Source organism: Epinephelus fuscoguttatus, linkage group LG2 (genome assembly GCF_011397635.1).
Source record: "Epinephelus fuscoguttatus linkage group LG2, E.fuscoguttatus.final_Chr_v1".
NCBI classification, from domain to species: domain Eukaryota; kingdom Metazoa; phylum Chordata; class Actinopteri; order Perciformes; family Serranidae; genus Epinephelus; species Epinephelus fuscoguttatus.
The window spans coordinates 44676430-44697396 of record NC_064753.1 but is presented as its reverse complement, the minus strand read 5'-3'; the positions used below and the strand labels follow the sequence as shown (position 1 = coordinate 44697396).

Here is a 20967-nt window from a genome sequence, read left to right as displayed (position 1 = left end):
GACCTATGTTGGCGATATGAAGGAGATCAAATTTCAGAAGAGGCACTGGGGGGTGGTTTGTGTACTTGAAAGTTCATGTGTTTTTTGGGGGTGACAAGAGGAGACATGGCAAAGTTAGTCTCTCAAGAAAACTAAAACTGCACCAATATGACAACATTTTGGATTTGAAGCCAACAGGCCGCGGGCACTACTCCTTTCATCTGATGCCGTGTTTCTATTTATTCCTGTTGTTCACTTTAAAACGTCACAATAGACAAAAAGCAACTGATTCATTAAGTTGGAATAAGGAATTATATATACTATGTGCACATAGGGTTGGGAATCACCAGGGGATCCATGATACAATATTGTCCTGATACGTAAGTCACGATACAATATTATTGCAATTCTAAATATGTTGCCATAGGCTGAGTATTGCGATAAAATATTACCTTTTTTCAACTGTAAAGTTTGTCCCCGAAGGAAAACTTTATCAACATCAATTTTATCTAGTCTGTCTCACATCAGCCTTTTTTTGCAGCAAAATATATCTAGTGGACTGAAAAAGCAACTGATTACATTATTCTAGTGGGCTACCTAACATTTAATTTGTATTTGTCATAATAATAATTTATATGATAAAAAAAATCAGTACTTGGCACTGTGTGAATATATGATATTGCCACACAAAAATATTGTGATAGTATGCTGTAACGATTTTTTCCCCACCAACACACACGATACCTTCTTATTTTACTATTAAAAAAAAACAAAATAATAAAAATAAAAAAACCTAAGTTTGCAGCTTGCTGGAGGGAGGCTACCAGGGAGCTAAAGAATTCCTGTAAGATAAATGACCATGCAAATTACAATCATTTTCATTTTCAGTAAATATCACAATATAAATGTGTTGTCTGTGTTAAAAAGTAACATTACAAACGTAGTAAGATAGCAAGTGGGTTATTCACCCATCTTTTAAGTGGTTACATCTCAAGTCTGATCTCAAGCACACAGTATAGTAAAATTCAGTATACTGGTCTGGTGTTTGGCTTCATATCAAGCTGCTTTGAACATTTTCACAGCAGCTCAACCCTAGTGAGCAGCAGGCTTTTAAGAGACACAGCGCCAAAAAGCAAAAATATCAAGTGAATCTGAGGTTGGCTTTTAATTTTGATTTCGATGGCGTGCATGTTTTCAAACAGTAACCATCACTCCTGCAGAGTTTACCTTTAATTATGTCTTAACCACGATTTATTTGCCATAACCACAATATTACCCTGACCTTAACAATACTTCAGTTGTCATGTCCAGATGTTTTACACAGAAATACTTCACTGAACATAACATGACCGGGAAGCACTTATTTTCTGATGATTGTTTACAGGCTGTTATAGTACAGTTGAGAACAATAATAGGCTACAGCTGAACAATAACTGGCCGTGTGACTTGTACATAACATGGGAAGCACCCAGTGGTGGGTCTAGCAGAACTGAAGCGGTTAAGTGTATCCTGCTTCCTTCAGAAACACGCACACACACACAATAACAGTTCCCAAAATACACACTCTGGGTAAATACTATGTGGGAACCATCTACCCCAAAATAGAATCTAATTTGATGCAATCTCTCGAGTGCCAATCAGTCTTAACAGCAAAGTGCCTGTACAGTGCCGACTGAGTTTTCTGTTAACATCAAACGCCCTCTCATTCCATACCACGACTTTCCTACCACTTGCTGAGTTTCCAATCTTTGCACTCTACCGCTACGCTAAGTGAGTGCTCCCTCACCAGGAAAAGAAGCCTGTAGGGGGTGGGGCACGTGCGTGAGTGCGCGTGCGTGTGTGTGTGTGTGTGTGTGCATTGAGGGTGCATTTGTTTGTGCCGCACATGAGGGAGCATGCTTGCTTTCTAAAAAGACCTCACAGTTTAATGGAATTGTGTGCAGTGAATGTGAGACAAGACCAAGAAATGAGCCATAAGCAACCCCACGGGTATCACTTTTCTTTTCACTGAGCTGTGTGTGGAGAGGAGACCAAATATGAACACCAAATACTGCTTTTGTGCATGACAGTAAAGAAAGAGCCTGCTCATTTTCTATCAAGAGAAAAGAAATCTATAGCACATGTGCTCAGTAAATAGGGTGTCAGTACTGATGCTGCGAGATAACAAAAGCATTAGGTACAGTGTAGAAGCTCTTGTCTATATGGAACCATAAGCACCACCTAATGCACTGATAATGGAAAATGCATCCTCCAACACTTGCACAGGGTTATAAAGAACTATTCTGGTTATATCTGGATCTGCTTTACGCTGGTAAGTGGCCACATGATGAAATCACAACAAAATAGGATAAAAAGTGTCAAGGCTACGTCACTGTAAGTTTTGTGGTCACCTAGAGAAAGATCTTCTTTTTACAGCCTGCCATTTTGCTCCAGTCGAAACACAAGGAGAAAAGGAAAGGCAGAGAGACCAATTTCTCCACCGACAGTAGCTTCAATAGACCATAATGCAATGCAGCCACTAGACATTTTAGTAAGGGGCTCAGCCGCAATCACTAGATTTGCCCCAGTGTTCAAGAACTCATTGGGGAGACATTTATATTCCCATACGCCCACCTTTGATTGAAAGTAATAAGTTCGTGCCCCCCCTTCTCTCCAGGTTGTTCAGCCGTTTTGGGTGAGAAAGGAAATCACAAACTGAAGTAGACGTGTATCAGCCAGGTCGAGGGGAAGTGGGTGTAGCACGAAATTAAATTACAAATTTAAATAAAACACTTCATCACAGAATAACTCCTGAACTTCATGGAATATCTCCAAGTGATGATATCTGTCAGAGTCTATGAGGGCTGATTTCTCCTTTTACATGCAAATAACTGCAGGGACAATAGTAATTGCAGCTTCGCTAATGGATTAATCAACACCCCTTTTGGGAGGCATTATTGTGAGCGAAGTGATGACAGTCTTACACAGTCAAGTGGAAAACCCTCAGAAAGCTACAGGACCCTGAAAATGAAAGAAGCTGCATTAAAGTGTAAAAAAAAAAAAAAAAAGAATCTTGCTTTTCAGATAATGAAGGTGCAGAAGAGTTTGGAGCAACATACATTAAAAAAAAAAACATTATTGCGACTACTATTGTGCAAAATGTTTTACTGAACACAAAGGGGGGAATCTCACTTGCAATGACATCTCAAAAGGCAACATCTTCAGTAGGTAAAACTTCTGTAATTCTCGCATAGTTGCTGTGGAATTACACAAAAATTCACTGTGTGGTAAAGGTACATTTAGAGGAGAAAAGCAGAAACATTTCAAGTAAAGAACACCTTACTGTCTGCAGTATTGTTGGAGACAAGAAAGGATTCTGAGAAATAATATCTTGGAAGCCAATGTTCCAGAGCCGACGAAAAGAATGGAGGCTGAGAGAATGGATAGAGCACATTATGATTCTTTACATAACATAACAATGAATCATGACCGACGCAAAGAAACAACAGGTTAAGGTTTTACAATTGGCTGAACAGCCCATAAAACAGAATTCAATAAAAAATGCGAAATAACTTAAAGTACTTGCAAAGTGCTCTGCAAGGTAAATCAGGGGTGCATGTCATCATGCTAACATGTCTCCTCGCTTCCCTCACTCATTTCATTGTTTTTTATGTCTTAGTCCCACCAACAGGAGACACAAGCAGAGGGTGCAAGGAAGAGACACAAGAATAGAAGAGGTGAAGCTGCCAAATGAGAAATCCTTGGTTCCATAGCATCAGGCTTGAGCAACGTCAGTTACGTATGACCTGCTGCACTGCTGTTTCACCTCTCAAACCGACTGGTACGGATGTCCACAAAACCCGTTATTTAAGAACACTTTCAAAACAGTACATTACAGTAATTTGGACAGACGGACGGACAGACGGCAGGGTCTGCAGGATATTTCGCTAGCCGGCAAAAACACTTACACCGGAGCAGATTTGTGGAGTTTGTTATTTGTGGCGGTGGCTGTTAGCAGTTAGCTCTGCTAGTTAGCCGCTAAACGACAGCGGAGCAAGCAGCCACCGGCCGCCGGACTTAACAGCTGATCTACGCAGGACTGCCCTCAGTCCGGACTGATAAACGATCCAATATCATCAACGCGAAGTGAAAATGCCAATACATATCGTCATCATTAAGATACGCCTTAATTTTGAAGATCCCATGGCGCGTCTGTGTCACCATTTTGATCCAAACAACCGACTGGTTCAAATGTTCACAGAACCCCTTATTTAAGAACATTTTTAAAACTTCAGTATCTTTCATGGATGGATGGATGGATGGATGGACAGTAGGGGTGTAACGAAACATCAATCTTGATTGATACATCAATTCAATGATCAACGATCCGAAGTGCTGAGTAAAAACGCTGATACACATCATCATCATTAAGATACGCCTTTATTTTGTCTGTGTCACCCATTTGACCCAAGCATTCTACTGGTACGAACAGTATCTTTCATGGATGGATGGAGGGACGGGGATGTAACATAACATTAGGCGTAACTGATATGTCAATACTATGATCAGCGATCCAATATTATTGATGCAAAGTGAAATCCTTGATACAAATCGCCATGTTTAAGGTACGCCTTTATTTTGAAATGCCAATGGCACGTCTGTCATCATTTTGATCCAAGGGCACCTCCTTCATGAATATTCAAATGATGCTAGCAGCCTAGCGCTGGGCAGACAATGTTAAGCAGCCATTGAGGATATTTACTGATATCCTGTCATACTGATCGCAGGCACCTGAATGGAACTGAATAAAAATCATAACATCAATATATATCGTCTCCTCATTCAATTAGATATTCTTTATAAAGCTCAGTATCATAAATCACTTTTGCCTCAGAGGGCTTTACACCATGCGACATCTCTCTGTCCTTAGGACCCTCACAGCAGATAAGAAAAAACTCCCCCTTAAGAAACCTTTAATGGGAAAAATAATGGTAGAAACCTCAGGAAGAGCAACTGAGGAGGGATCCCTCTTCCAGTACAATGTGTGTACAATAAACGTGTGATTTATACACTGTACATACAAGAGGCCTTTATTCATTGAGCTATGTAAATTGTGTAACAGTGCCAATAATGAGTAGTATTATTACTGTTGTTGATTTTAATCACCATTGTTATGTGCACAATAACACATCACATAGCTGCTTAACAATGTGTGTATGTCGGTTGTTTTGTGGAAAAAAAAAAAAAAATTAAAACAAACTGCTTCTTTGTGTGATGCCACAACACTTTGCAATTAAATTACCCTACATATTCCACAGTGGTAGATTTATCACACACACAACGGTGACGGCACATTATATTGCATTTCACCTTGTAACTGTTATATCATCTGCAGATCCCTGACATGACACTACAAAGACGAGGTGAGAATAAACTGTGAGAATAAAGAATCATATGGAGGTGTGGCATTATATGTCAGGGAACAAATAAAAAACAAAAATCTCTCTGTGACACTAGAAAGCTCCATAGTAACGCTATTTGACTGAAAAATTCTGTGTAGGATATACCGGTGATTCCTCACTCTAAGCTCCTCCAGAAGCCTCCTCTCTCCTCAAGGTGCATTTAAGGGATTGGAAGATCCTTATGGGTGGCAGAGAGGGATGATTTTTGGGTCAGAGGAGGTGAGGAAGCATAAGTTAGCATAATGAAACCCACCCAGGGAATAGTAACTTTTTGCTGACCTCATGACACATTGTGATACCTGCCAAACGGGAATGTAACTAAGTAATGCTGGACAGTAATTAAGATTTAGTATCTTATTTATTTGTTCTTTTCCAATTAGATAAATTAAGCAAACTGGTAGTATGAGCATTTGCAGGGGGGAAAAAAAGTAATTTATTTACTTCTCCTCACCTGAATAATTAACAGGTTTACAAATAGTCCAGGGGTGATTTTTCCAAACCAGTGCAGAGCTTAATGGACCATAAATCGTTGTGAACATTTAAGAAATCTGACCCCTTCTGAAGGGATACTTGCCGATTTGCAACCAGCTTGTTAACACAGTGTGTGGTATATATAAATGAACTGCAGTAAATTACCATACGTCTCACGTGGGCCCAGATCACCCTGCTCTTCTCTCAGCTAAACCCACCAGATGACACGTTTCATGCCATTTAGCGGACTTTTGCTGGCTCTAGGGCTGTTGCTAGAGCTACAGATTGTACAGCCACATTTTTGTGTGGCCACCACCCCGGACACAAAAAGTATAGACAACACATTCTCACTCTGACCTCATCACATAGACCTTTAGTCAGGGACTTTCCATGTCCAGATACGACATGCAACGTACCCCCTGGGTGTGTTAATTTTTATCTAATTGTTCTGCCTGTTACATGCATTGTCTTCTTTCAAAATACACTTTTGTTTTCACGGGACACTTAATGTTTACACACAGTCTCTTTCAAAATTAAATGCACTACGTCGGTACAATGCCGCAAATTGACTGACACATGGTTAGGTTTAGGAAAAAAGAACAGGGTTTGGCTTTAAATTCTTACGAGACGCGAACACCGCTCTCCTGGGTGAAAGTCCGTGATTTTTTGGACCCATCCATCACCCCATCCACCCATCCCACTTGGACTTGCGTCACCTTAAATTTCGGTCTTCCCCTGACGCCAATTGCCGCCGTTAAACTATAATAATAGGTGCCGACCAGGTGTCATGCCGACGTTAAGGACTGCATTTTTTGTTGGTGTCTGACACCGAAAATCACTGCTGAAGCACTGGATTGAAGTGGTCTTCAAAAAAAAAAAAAACATCTGAGTGCACCACGGTTTGGCTGTTACATGAGATTTTGTAAACAAGAATGTCGGATGTCAAACTATAAAACTAAGCTGCGCTGATAAAATATGAGCCAAGATTATGTTACCGCGTTGCCTAGTTCTTGCCTCAAATGTTTTCAGAAACTGTTTTTAGTTCACAGTTTAACTGTAATTTGAGATCGTTTGTTGCCAGCAGGCCTCCATATTGTTTCCTGTGGAAAAATGGCCACGCTAGCATTATGTGTGTTTCTCAAAGTCAAGGATCCTTCCTTGGGAGGACGGGTCCTCAAATCAAATGAGGTGTCTGTATGATAAAAACTCGTGGAGACAATAATCCAAATAAATGACATATTAATCTAAATCCTGCCAAGCTGCACTGGCGCAGGTTTCATTGAGGAGGCCCCGCCCACACTTCCACACATGCATCCTTCGAATTTCTCTGAAATAAGGACTCAGTCCTTCATGAAACTCGGAAGGATCCTTGACATTGGAACAGTCCTTCAGCAGGGGTCGATGACATCAAATTCAGCCGTTTGAGGATCCTTTCTTGACACTGAGAAACACCTTATGTTACCAACCAGTGTGAGTGTTACTGGTCCGATGTGGTGCAGTGCATTCTGGTAGTTGTAGGTTTTCTACCTCATTAGCAAAGGCAAATGCCATGGCCCTTTCGTCTCTTCTCTCTGGTAAGCCTAGTTTTATGGAAAGACTATTTTTCCAGCTGTGAAATGCTACTTTAAAGTTTTTAATTGGCTTCACAGCCCACAAAATACAACGGCATCAAAAGTCTGTGGGAAAAAATGCAAGATGACCTTGAAGTATTCACAAACTAGCAGTGCAGGAATAATGATTTTTTGCTGGCCTTCATAAAAAACATTTTGTGATGTCTGCCAAAGGAGAATGTAACTCAGTAATGCTGGACAGTAATTAAGACTTAGTGTCTTATTTATTTGTTAGTCTTCTAATTTGGCAAATAAAGCAAATTAGGAATAAAAGAGCATTTATTTCTCCTCATCTGATTAATTAACAGGTTTACAAGTAATCCAGGGATAATTTTGCCAAACCAATGCAGAGCTTAATAGACCGTATTCTTTCAAATCTTTGTTACACATTAAAGAAACTGGCCCATTTTAAGTCGTCACCACTTTCAAGTTATCTTTTTGAAAACTCAAATGATAAGCCTCCAAAAACTCCACACTTGTGTTCTCTTTATTAATATGGAGAGTCACATTTCTTCATATTTCCCTGTCTCGTAAACATATCTTGCAAAATCTGGATGATCATGCATGAATAACAAAGAGCAGCGTAGCAGCGTGCAAACACACCAAAGATTGCTGTGATGGATATCACTAAATGGAGGTGCAGATTCAGATTCAACAGAATCTGCACTGCTTGGGTTTATGAAACATCCTTCCCCTCTAAAGCATCTCGCTTTCTTACACAGGCTTCTATTATGCATTTAATCATCTGTTGTATTAGAATGTTTGTGCACTAATGTCTACAAATACAATGCAATTCTGCTCCCTCGGATAAGAAACTACTGATGCTGTTTACTCTTGCTTCAACAGAGGAAATTAAAGTATACAATCTAATAAAGAATCTACTCAAATGAAGAGAGTCTGCCACCCAGTGCATCTATCTCATTCTACCGCTGCGCTGTCTAGTAAAGACAAGGAGCACTGGCTTGGGAGCACAATTAATTACACCATGATATTTTTCCAGAGGGAAAAGCTGAAAATAAAGTTTGCTGTGTGAATGACAGCATCTCTAATTTGTTATGACCTATAGGCATAGAACATTTGGAAATTTCGGCTTCATGGCCACTGAATATTATTATGAATCAATCTGACTGATCTATTAGACGGCTGATGGCTTTATATACTCTTATTTTGTATTATTCATGAGACAAATTTATAACTGTGTAATGAGGATGAGCATAATGATGATGTTTGAAACTGCATCTGACATTTCTCTCACATGCACTGAGCATTTTCTACTTAATTAATTACCAATGTATTAAAAATGGCACGGTGTATTTTAGGACTGCATTCAACACAGCTGCTAATTGGTGAGTTTCTAGCCTCAAAGGTAAGCATTTAGTTTTAACTAGCAGAGTGTAAGAAAGCAGCGAAATGGGAAGTTTGTGGCGCTCCATTTTCCAGTCTAATGCGAGGCTACACTACCAAGTAATGAAATTCATGACAGTGTTTCCACAGATTTGAGATCTACCTAATTAATAACAAGTGACTAATTCGGGTAAGAAGTTATATCTAAATCATGATGCCAAAAATCTTTTTCAACTCCAGTCCCATTCCGTTAACTTACTCTAACTCTTTAGGCCAGCTTGTGCATCGTGGACATCCATGACAGCTTCATGGGACTACCGTGTACTACCTATGAGTTGTCGTGCTTTACATTCCTGTGGATATAGCCACTGTGACTTCACAAATTGGTCTCTGGACTCCTGTTTTGAAGCCACAGGTTTGGCATTTTGGCTGTTGCCATCTTTTTTGGAGCCACAAGTGACCATATTTGGTCAAGAGGTGGAGCTATGGAGGAGGGGTGGATCCAATGACTAAGGTTACACCACACAGACAACCTGTTACACTTAATTTTCTGCAACTTTAAGCCTTAATAAAATGTAAACAGGTGAATTATTTAAAAATGTATCCCCCTTGCAGTAGACATGGAGGGGGAAATAAGCTATAGGGACCCAAACCATTTTTGTACCAGAGTGTAGACATGTTTATTTATGCTGTGAAGTTGGGAATTTTAACGTGAGGGTCTATAGAATACATCAGGATGCTGTTTTTTTATAGGCTGATTCAGATATTAGCATCATCCTGGTCCCCTCATCAAAAAGCCTGTAGGATTTTCCCATTGGATTTTGGATTATTGCAGAAAATAAACTGTGGCAAACAAAAGGTTATGATACTTACATGTTTTGTTCAGCAAGATAATTGACACAAATGACCACTTTTATGACTTTTGAAGCATGAATGCAATCACCAGAAGTAAAAAGCTAAAGTGGTGGGGTGTTGGTAGCGTAGTGGATAGTGCCGGCGCCCCATGTACAGAGGCGATGTCTCGCTGCAGTGGTCGCAGGTTCGACTCCGGCTTGCGACCATTTCTGCATGTCACCCCCCCGCTTTCTCTCTCACCCCCTTTCACTCTGTCCTATTCAAAAAGGCAAAAAAGCCCCCCAAAAAAATTCTTAAAAAAAAAATAAAAGCAAAAGTGGGGCTATGAAGTAACTACACTGATATCGCATGATAAGGCTATAAAACCGTGTTTGGCATGATGAAGATGTGTAGTCTCATGGGGCAGTTGTGGTTCAGGTCTTGCAACAATGGGAAGATCAGAGGTTTGATCCCTGGCTCCTCCAGCCCGCATGTTGGAGTATCTATGGGCAAAATATTGAACCCCAAATTGCTCCCAATGACTGTGTCATCAATGTGTCAATGCTTTACATGGAGTAGCAGGTGGCATCTTGTACAGTAGCCTCGACCACCAATGTTTAAATGTGTAAATGTGATAGGGATGTCCCAAGCTGATATTCGGATCGGTATCGGCCACCGATATTAGCAAAAAACGTGCATTGGCATCGGATCAGACTGCATTGGTATTGGCCGCCGATATTAGCAAAAAATGTGCATTGGCATCGGATCAGACTGCATGGAAAAATGCCGATCCAAGAACTCCGATCCAGTTTTCCACGGACTCCGATCCAGTCCATTCCAGTGATCCGCTCCAGCTCTTACTATCAATCCACCAGGCCAGCATGCAGACGGCAGACACACACGGAGGGAAGGAAGAGTAGCGGTCAACTTAGTTAACTGACTATTTGTTTTCTGCCCTGGTTTTTTGAGAGTGATATTTTTATTTGGTTTTCACTCTTACTGTTTAAGTAAAGAGCACTGATGGCATTGTTTTGGGCACAATTAGTGAAATTGGAGCCATGGATGGACTATTGCTTGTTTAAACAGTTGTACAATACTGTGTGCCTGTGCACCAGGCTGGCACTGATACTACTAAAATAACTGAAAAGGAAAGGCTGCATTGTTTGTTAAATGCCAACAATGTCTTATGGTGTTAATCTATTATTTATTTATTAGGAGGGCCAAAGCACAAGTGTGTGGAGTCTTGCTGCTATTTTAATTTCAATGTTAGACATAAGACACAAGATTTCTTGTGTTGATTTATTTTCTATTTATTAAGGGGCCAAAGCAGCCAAAGCGAACCAGCTATATTTTTTATTTAATGTTAATATTCAAGTTTAAAGTTTGTTTATTTAACCCTGTTAACAATAAATGGGTCAGTTTCTCATACCAACTGTTGTGGATCATTCTAACTAACCCAATTAAGTAGTTGTTCTTGTTAGAGTAATATTACTTGATCAAACCTTTTCTAACATGACCAACAACAAAATAAGTGAATATGTATAATACGCGCTTGGATCGGAACAGTATCGGTATCAGCCAAAACTCAAGGCTGTAATATCGGTATCGGATCGGAAGTGAAAAAGCTGGATCGGGACATCCCTAAAATGTGACTCACAGTGTAAAAAGCCCTTTGAGTGGTCAGAAGACTAGAAAGGCACTTTACAAGGGCAATTCATTTAGTTGCTTTTAAGAAATCGCCTTTTTTAAGACACAACAGGGGGATTTATTGACGTTATTTTATTTCGTAGAACAAAAGGTGAATGAATGAAGCTTGTGTTAATCACAGACCGTATTTCCAACACATTCTCTCTCCGACCTCGTCACATGTCGTTGTTCGGTCATGCCCTTTCCATGTCCAGATACCATGTGCAACATACCCTGGGTGTGTTGGTTATTGATGTGCTAGGACGCTGTATCAAGTTCTGCCTGTTACATGCATTGTCATTTTTCAAAATATACTTTCGTTTTCACAGGAAATTTACCATTTACATACAGTGCCATACTACGTTGGTACAATACCATGAATTGATGTTTTTTTTCCTTCAACAACTAACACAGGTGGTTGGGTTTAGGTACCAAGGGCATTTGGTTGTGTTTGGGAAAAAAGAACAGGGTTTGACTTTATGATCTCACAGGGCGCGAACAATGCTCTCCAAGGTGAAAGTCAGTGTTTGTTAGACCAGTTGTCCACCCCTCTCGCTCACCTTAGTCGGACTTACGCCATCTTAGATTTACATATTCTTGCCTTGATGTGCATTAAAATTTAATTTATATTCAAAGATGCAACTTTTCCCACCATAATTAACATATATTAAATAAAACACATAGTTAATAAGGTAATCAATAAAACTACTACATGCATTAATTACCTAATATATCTATGTCAACACCTAATGCTCATATAAATACTGTATGATAAAGCATTAAGGAGTAAGATTAAGTATTCTCACTTTTCACTTCATTAATATAGAAACACATGCGGCATGGTAGTTTATCTACTCCAGGTGGGGCTGGGTGTCATTACTGTCTTCTGGAGTTCCAATTCACCAGAATGACACACAGCCAGCACCGTGACACCAATAAAGTTTTATTGGCTTTTATGTGAATATCAGAGCACACTGGTGCCGACAGGCGACATGTCACTGTAGCTGACTGTGTCCAGTGTGCAGACATGTAGGAATGTTTTTCAAATGCTACAGCTTTAGACCACTCTTGGAAAATGGTCTATAATTTTACTGTGTCTAGATGACTGGCACATTTCTCTTAGCAAATTTCTGCCCATGAAATGCTTACATATGACCCCTAGATAATTAATCTCAGGATTTCATGAAACACTTTAAGTTTAACTGCATGTCTTTGCTTTTGTTTTTCTCACTTGTGTTGGTTTTTTCATTTCCTGAGATAATATAAACCATGTCATTTTACACCAATGTATCAGTACTGCATATGCTAACTGCTCGGTCATGTTATAATTAAGCCCTACCTTAAATATTTTTGCCATCAAAATTATTTATCATGCATAACTTGTGATTGCTGTGATTTCAAACACACAAACTCTTTGATAAAACTGAGTTCTGCTCTGCTATACATCAAGCCTTTCAAAGAAAAGTATATGCTTTTGGCACACAGAGAACACTTACTGAGGGAAGTCAAGAGGCCTTCAAAGACATCAAGTGAAGTTGAGGAAAATTGCAAGTTAATGAATCATAGCCACAGCAAATTAATGGCCTGTGAGTGAGATGGTAGTTTTCTTTATAATGATTGCTGGTATTGTAATTTCAAATATTATGAATATTTTTGTACAACTGCATTACTTTTAGAAATAAATGTGGTAACTTCTACCAGAAAAAGACCACTCGACAACTTAATGTCCTCAGAAACAACTTCCCTGAGGGCTGGCAAAATCAAAATTGTCATACACAACGGCTTACACTGCTCATGTCTAATCACAGAAAAGGCTATACAAGCAAGCCCAGGAAAACTCCTCAAAGCAGTTATCGCTTGACATACAGCGACCAATTCAATTCAATCTTATGAACAGTGGTTACACACTAACCCTCCAGTACCCAAACAAATAGTATTACACCCCTGGCTATGTTTCCATCATCCTCATTAACTAATTTAGGTCAGGACCACTTTAGTCAAAGAAAACTTTATTTCCATTTGCAGTATTATATTTGGCGGTATGGCTCTGTTCTGGGGCCTCTTTGCTTTTCTTAGGCCTACACAGAAAGCCTAAGGCGGAGAGGGCATACCTCTCCACTGGTCCACGCACAAACAAGGAAAGCCTGAAGCAGAGAGAGCAAACTCCCTGCCCTTCCATGCGCCTACATGGAAAGCCTAAGGCAGCAGCAGCAAAGACCTCCCAGGAACAGAAGCAGCACCAATGACAAACAGAAATGACACTGATAAGTCAGACACAACATAAAAGGAGGAGCTGGGGTGGAGGCAGGTTGTAAAGCAGCTTGTAGAAGAAGCAGCAACAGTAGGCAGGCCAGAGCAGTTTAAATAGGATGCCCTGAATGAGATTCGTCAATTGGCTGCATAGAAAGGAATCATGTGATCTATCAGCTGACTCCCTTCCATCAGTCAGCTGCTCCATCAGTTGATTGGGCTGTTTGAGATCAGTTGATGTAGCTGGGAGCTTGACATCACGGCCTGCCTGAACTTACGCTATGCTCAATTTTTAAATGTTTATAATGCTCACATTTCAACATTCTACCCCTTTCAATTCCTAAATTCTCACATTTAGATGAAGACAGTGAGAGTGACAGTAACACATTACTTTGGCCTACATGTACCTAAAACATATACTAGTGTCTCTGCAACAGTTCACTAATACAAACACTTGAAAGCATGGCAGATTCAACATTCAGTCTAGCAGCAATTTTCCTGTTCAACTAGGGCTAATTGATGAAGCCTTTACTGACCTTTTAAAAAACTGTTCAGTGTATTGTCTTGAATAATTCAAAGGAGAAACAGGCTTAATGTGAAGTAAACATGCCAAAGACTGGCTGAGAGTCAGTTTGGGCTCCACTGTGGCCAACTCCATTGCTTGTTGCAGCTGGAAAACTGGATGCATTGGTTTGAAGTCCACAACAAAATGACTTGTTTCACTATCAGAATTTGATCAGTTCAGTCTGATAACATTTGGAGAGTCTAAAAGGGGCCGCACAATTGAACTATTTTATCCCCATTCAACCACAGGGCTAAAGTTAGACAGCTCAACTGGGAGAATTCTCTGGTGCGCATTCTCTGCCCATTCTGACAGATAATAAAAGACTGCATATGTAATCAGCCCTCACTGACCCGACCTCAATATTGTCGTCACAGAGGCTTACACTGCTCATGTTGTGGTGGAAGAGGCTACACACACAAGCTCAGAAAAACTCTTTGTAAACAGCATTGCTTCACAAACTGCCACCCCTAGCGGAAGGATGGCTATATTACCATCAACATGATCAGTTTTAACTCATTTTTAAATGTTTATAATGCTCACATTACAACAGTTACTATAAATACCAATGAAGTACAGTGAAAACCATAACAGAAACACCAGTGGAGAGACAAAATGCCTCCGTTTACCAACGTGTTACTCCTATTATCAAGTTGTCAGAGAAACAATTGAGTCTAAAATTATTCTGAATTATCAGAGTTGGGCCTATAAAGAAATTTGGAGCAGAACCGTATGAGGAAATTGTTTTTCTGTTTTCAAATTATAACACAATAATTTATGAACACAACATTGGCATCACAGATGAGGTAATTACCAACATAATTTTCCCTCTTGGGCCAATAACTACAAAATGGAACTTTGTGTGTGTGTGTGTGTGTGGGTGAAAGAGAGGAGGCGAGATCGGTGTTTGTGGCATTAAGTGAGAGGTGTTAACAGCATTTCAGCTCACCAGTGATTGAATAAATGACTTTTTAACCAATTACACAAATGTAGGTCTCCACTTACCTGACTAGCTGTCGCAATAAAGTAATACTCCAGCCACAAATGTTCACACAGTATGTAACACCTGTGGGTTTAAAGGGTTACTGTCCTTCATAGGGAACAGCAACTGTGGTTACCTTGAATTCATATCAATTACAGTGGACAGGCAGTGTGTTTTGGCATATTTTGGTGACATGGTTTGATTGACTCTATAAAACGTTTTCATGTGTTGATATGGTTGGGTAGTATATGACTGTAATTATTATCACAGTATTTAAACCCGCACTAACCTTTTTTTCTGGCCACTTGGGGTCAGCAGGAGCTCTACACACAATATTGACACATGACTTATGTAGACAAAGTAGAAATTATGTCGGTTCCAAATAAGTTTATCTCTGTGTAAGATGTCTGAAGTTTGGTTCCCACGACTAACAGGGCTTGTGTGTCAATAGTATAATGATGTTGGTATCACATGTTGTCTCAGTGTTGTCAGCAATCAAGAGTCTTAGTAGTTGCCAGTTAGTGTGAAAAACAAAAGACTAATGGCTGAGTTTGATGTTAAGCATCCAGTTTCACTCCAATACCAATCCAAAGAGCTCAGTGACATGAGGAGGAGGAGCAAGACCAGGGTGACTTTGATTCAGCTCTTGCTCACTGGAGTCAGCTGAAAGAGTTTCAAGGGCTGAAAAGCCAAACCAAGGTGCCCATTTTTCTTCTTGACCTGTAAGCTAAAGCTAAGGTTTGCAAAGGTTTTCAGCTAACATCCAGAACTGAATCTTATCCCATGTCTTCCCAATTCCTTCCCAATTCCCTCCCAATTCAAAAAGTTTGTATTGCTGCTAGTATTATACGGGTAAGATTCAGTGCTGCAGGACTGTCTCTGGAGCCATCCTCCTCCCGGACGAATGGTTGGTTTCCCTGATTAGCACAAGCCATCACGGCAGCAGTGACTAACATCCAACTCCGCGCAATTAAACCAACCCAACAAACTCTTACTGTCACTAACTCTGTCATTAAACCTCTTTAGGTAATGTTAAATGTGTGATGCTAACAGTTAGACCTGTCATTGTGTGTGTGTGTGTGTGTGTGTGTGTGTGTGTGTGTGTGTGTGGGCTGACTCTCACCCACTGTCCCCATGTGCAAAGTTGACACTCCTGCAGCTGTAGGCTCCTAGCAGGTACACGGAAATCTAATGATAGAAAGAGAGAGAACCCAGCAAGTCATGAGAATAATGCTATTATGGGCTAGGACCAGAAATCAAGGGTGAAATATGAAAAGCACTGTAGCCTATTGATATGAAGCATTTTCTTTCTTGGCCTGCAGTTTAAATCCCTCCCACATATGACAGGCAAGTGTGGTTCACAGGTAGAGCAGGTCTTCCACTAATCGGAAGAATGGCGGTTCGATACCGGGCTCCTCAATCCACATGTCGAAGTATTCTTGGGCAAGATACTGAACCCCAAATTGCTCCCAATGGCTGTTCTATCAGTGTGTGAGTGCAAGTGAATGGTTACTGAATAGCAGGTGGCACCATGTATGGGTGCCTCGTCCTCTAGTGTGTGAATGTGTGTGTCAGTGGGTGAATGTGACATGGAGTGTAAAAGCACTTAGAGCAGTTGGAAGAATAAAAAAGCACTATACAAGTGCAGTCCATGTTTAACATTTACCATAAAACCAAGGTTGGGCGGGTGAACCTTTGTGTTATGACATGGTGTGAGGTAAAGCCAGCTAGCCATATCCTAATGCTGGATTCCACTGGATGCGTGTCCGTTGCGAAACGGCTGCACTGGTTATCCGCTGTGTGCTCCACCATCTGTCAACACCCAGCGGCTGCGTTTGCTGTGTGGAGCAGTGCAGCTCTGCCAGACAGCGGGAGTCACGAGGACCCACGAGATCTTGCGAATTCACGCATAATCACACGACATAACAAGGCTTAGTTTCTATAAACAGAATCACAAAACCAGAGGAGTAGTTGGAAGACATCTGGGTGCACCTCCATGATTAACATCTCCTCATCCATGGTGTCAACGGGGTGAAATGACGTCTGAAACCTTTGATCTGTTGACTTCAGGCCTGCCTCCGCCCATTATGACGTTATCAAGGTGTAGTGCAGGGAAATATGATCCGCCATGAACACTGTGTATTTTATTTTGAAAATTAACCGGATGTTTTATGTTGTTTCTGTGCACGACTTCCTGCCCCGCACGATCTGCTCTGTGCTGAATTGCTGCGCTGTACTCCGGTGTCCGGCGAAAATAGAAGTCCTGTGGATCTGTTGCGGAGGGCTCCGGAGAGCCACAGCCGTGACGGAGCTGGAACGCAGCACAGCCGCAGCTGGTAGAAGCACACACATTGGCTAGAACTGAAACGTATCGGCTCCACTACCGTTCCAGAGCGCAGACGCAACCCACACGCATTTGGTGAAATTGGGGGCAAGATTACGTTACATGAATCTTAAAACACCCCACACAAAGTAACCTAGCATTGATTCTATAGTTTATGTACATGTTGCAAAATCAATTCGAGATTGTACCTCACAAAATTCCTTACTTGACATGACTGAGTCTGTCTGAGTCTCACTCCACTCGACCATGAAATATGTAGGTTGTGGAACAAACTGGCAACCACTTGTGCTTCGAGAAACAACAGCATTGTGACTTGAGTGCAATGGAAGGGGGGGGGGCAGTGCAACATCTAGTGGCTAATGTTATCAACATGTCAACAGACACGGAGCAACATAAGCATTGATTTGGAGTTGTGGTTCTGACCACCTGATGAATGCAAGTCCAATAATTGCTTTTCTTTGGATGCTGTTTGGTCTCCACTCATTTCTGAGGAATATAACCATCTCTTTAGCTGCTCAATGCTCCACTATGTTCACTGGCTAGTCACTAACTATGTCTAGTGTTTTGTGCTGGGTAAATGCACAGTGCACAGTGGCTTTATCAAAGCTTTACACTGTAAACAACTTCCTGCTGCTGGTAACGACAGAGAGAGCAGCAAGGGTGAATCAAAACAGTACAGTTGTGGGCCAGAAACCAAAACAATGAGCTGAAGTGCATAGTAAGACTAAAGAGAACTGCAGAGCTGCGATTTCACTGTTTGCCACAAGCAACATCTTTCACACACACAGTCATTTGATATCAAACATATTGATATAAAAGTACTGATAAAAGCAGCTGGTTTACATTCATATGTAACATGGCATCAAAAAATCTCTGGAATATGACATCAAAAATGTTGTGCATTACATCAGAAAAAAGTCTTTACATGTGTAAAACAAAAAGTTTTAACTAGTAATTTTAGGTCTATAAGTTTTTACTTAAAGTTTATATATAATGAATTTAAACATCATAATTTGATACTCATTTATGAGCCTACGGGAGGCATTTATTACTGAAGAGATTAGAACTATCGAGATCTGTGTTTAAAAATGAAACACAGTCAGAGTAAAGCAAATTCATTTTTCAACCACCATCAAAATTAAATGAACACAGCGATTCAAAACATTAGGCTAATCGTGTCATTATTGCAATTTACTCTCTGCTCTCCTCTTCTTGTACTTACTTACACAGTGCATTGGCATTATTTAAGAATGAGCAGTTACCACAATCAAGCTTGAAGCACTGAAGCATCTGTATTCATATCTTTGACCCACAGGTCGTGCAAACTATTTCCTTTAGCACAAATAAGTTTGGGTGCATATCTTCCATAAAAAACACATCACGAAACTGACACTGGAGCTGTGGGATGATACAGAGCTTGAATGATCAGACAAAAGGAGATAATCAAACTATCAACCTATGACACCTTTGGGTCCTCTGCCACTGAGATAAGCATTTAATGCTTTGATCTAGACATAAAGTAATACTGTATTTTATTATTACAAAGACATACTGGTAAACAGAGTTTACTTTTCAGGTTTGAGTCAATTTATGAAATTCTGATTAAAGTTTATATTCCCATCTTGCACGAACGAAATACACCTCTCTTAGACTGCAGTGATTTCTTTGGATCTGTTTTTAGCACAGTAAATCTATTTCTCTTGGTGAATGTTCTGGCCTTGAGGTGCTCATGCGTAAAATTATCACTGCTGAACCTGCTCTTTGTGGTTATCTTCCAACCCATCCAAATTCCCTTAGATATTATTCACACTAAATTCCTCAACGAGGTTATAGGGGCTGTGGGCTCTTACTTGCTCTCTATTGTTAAAGTCTTCCTCTCCACTGATGGCATTCCTGATTATTTGAAGAAGACAAGTGTTCAGCCTCTCCAGCAAAAAAAAAAAAAAAAATCAGCCTCCCTTGATCCATGACCTTATGATAAGTATACATGTTTTCCAAAGCTACATGTTTTATCTTAAAAGCTTTGGACAAAGGCAATGGCAAATGTATTTATACTGCACATTTCACTACACATAAAGTGCTTTAAAATGAAAGTCAAAATAAAAAAAATAAAAAACAGATATGACCATGTGAATATAGCTAGTATATACAACAACACCTGCATCACCACAATACCCAACACATGCTCACTCCCAACTCGTAAAATACGGGCACTTGATCAGTGACCCTAAACATCAAACTACAGAACTTTTTACACAGAGATCGAGCTATAAGGCCATTAAGAAGTCCCTTCTTCATGCTGCCTTTGCATTTTTACACAGAACCAAACAAAGGTGACATCATGCCGCTCCAGTGTGTGATTTCAGACAGCATCCCAGCATTGCAGAATTAAAAGAGGCGTGATGGCCTCTAGTGTGACATAACATACATGTTGGCAGCTCTTTAAAACAATAACAATGGCATACCATGGCAATAACAATTATTTAGAGTCTCTCTGTTATATACTGTAGCAGCCAATCTTGTCCTCTGCTCAGAGGTTAAGGAGCTCACGGACCTCACTGTTCTCCAAATTTGCTGACATTTTCAACCGCTGTTCTTCTTTGACTCAGCCACTAACTGCTAACAGCTACTTCTTAAATCTCCTGCAGTGGGTGGCATGCATAACATGTCATCACAATATCATACTCGTCCTGCCCATGATCCCATCCTGTCGGCTGTCCTGTTTATACAGACATCATTTCAGTACTGTTACCACCTCTGTTCCCGGCTCAGAGGCGAGACAATGCTGCCCCATTCCACTATTGTACCATTTATACAGAACTGTCAGGCAGCAAAACGGCAGGCAATTCCCACCTTGAAGGGGCAGTGAAAAAGAGGTTATGACACTTTGGGTATCTCTCCAGTGCTTGTTGGGACATTCAGAGACCACATGTCAATTTACGCTCATTACATGCATTGTGTCTTTTCAAAATGAACTTCAGTTGATACAGGAAATGTACAGTTTCAGCTCATTATATACATGAGGTCTCTTTCCAAAATAAACTTCAGAACCACTTTGGGTTTCTGGAGCAAGTACTCCACCACTAACTTCTGTATCATAGCAACCAGATACAACCAAAGTGTCTAAGCTGAATTAATGCTACATATCTTATAAGTCCCCCTAGGTCAATGGTTTTCAAACTTTTTGTGCCCAAGGCACACCAAAGGGCAAGCCAAATGTTTATTTCCTTAAGTAAGGCAACGCCTTATCCCACAGAGCTATTGTATCTTCATACTCCAGCCAGAGCACCAAGGTCGACCAATCAGATACTCCCAGATGTTCCCAGAAGTAGACACAAAAACAGTGGCTGCCCCTGAACTGTGGAACAACTTACCTAATCAGACAAAAACTGCTCAGACTACAGAAACCTTTAAGTCGCTGCTGAAGTCCCACTTCTTCTCGTTAGTAAATGATTGACACCTTA

At 40.4% G+C, this 20967-nt stretch overlaps 1 long non-coding RNA gene across 5 annotated transcripts in view; it reads right to left on the bottom strand.

Moving 5' to 3' along the window:
- Positions 1-20967, bottom strand: part of LOC125879995 (uncharacterized) — a 248571-nt gene that overhangs the window by 188083 nt on the left and 39521 nt on the right. For all 5 annotated transcript variants that reach the window (XR_007448001.1, XR_007448005.1, XR_007448003.1 and 2 more), the window contains exon 2: positions 16283-16347. This is a non-coding gene — a long non-coding RNA (uncharacterized LOC125879995). The remainder of the gene's footprint in view (positions 1-16282; positions 16348-20967) is intronic.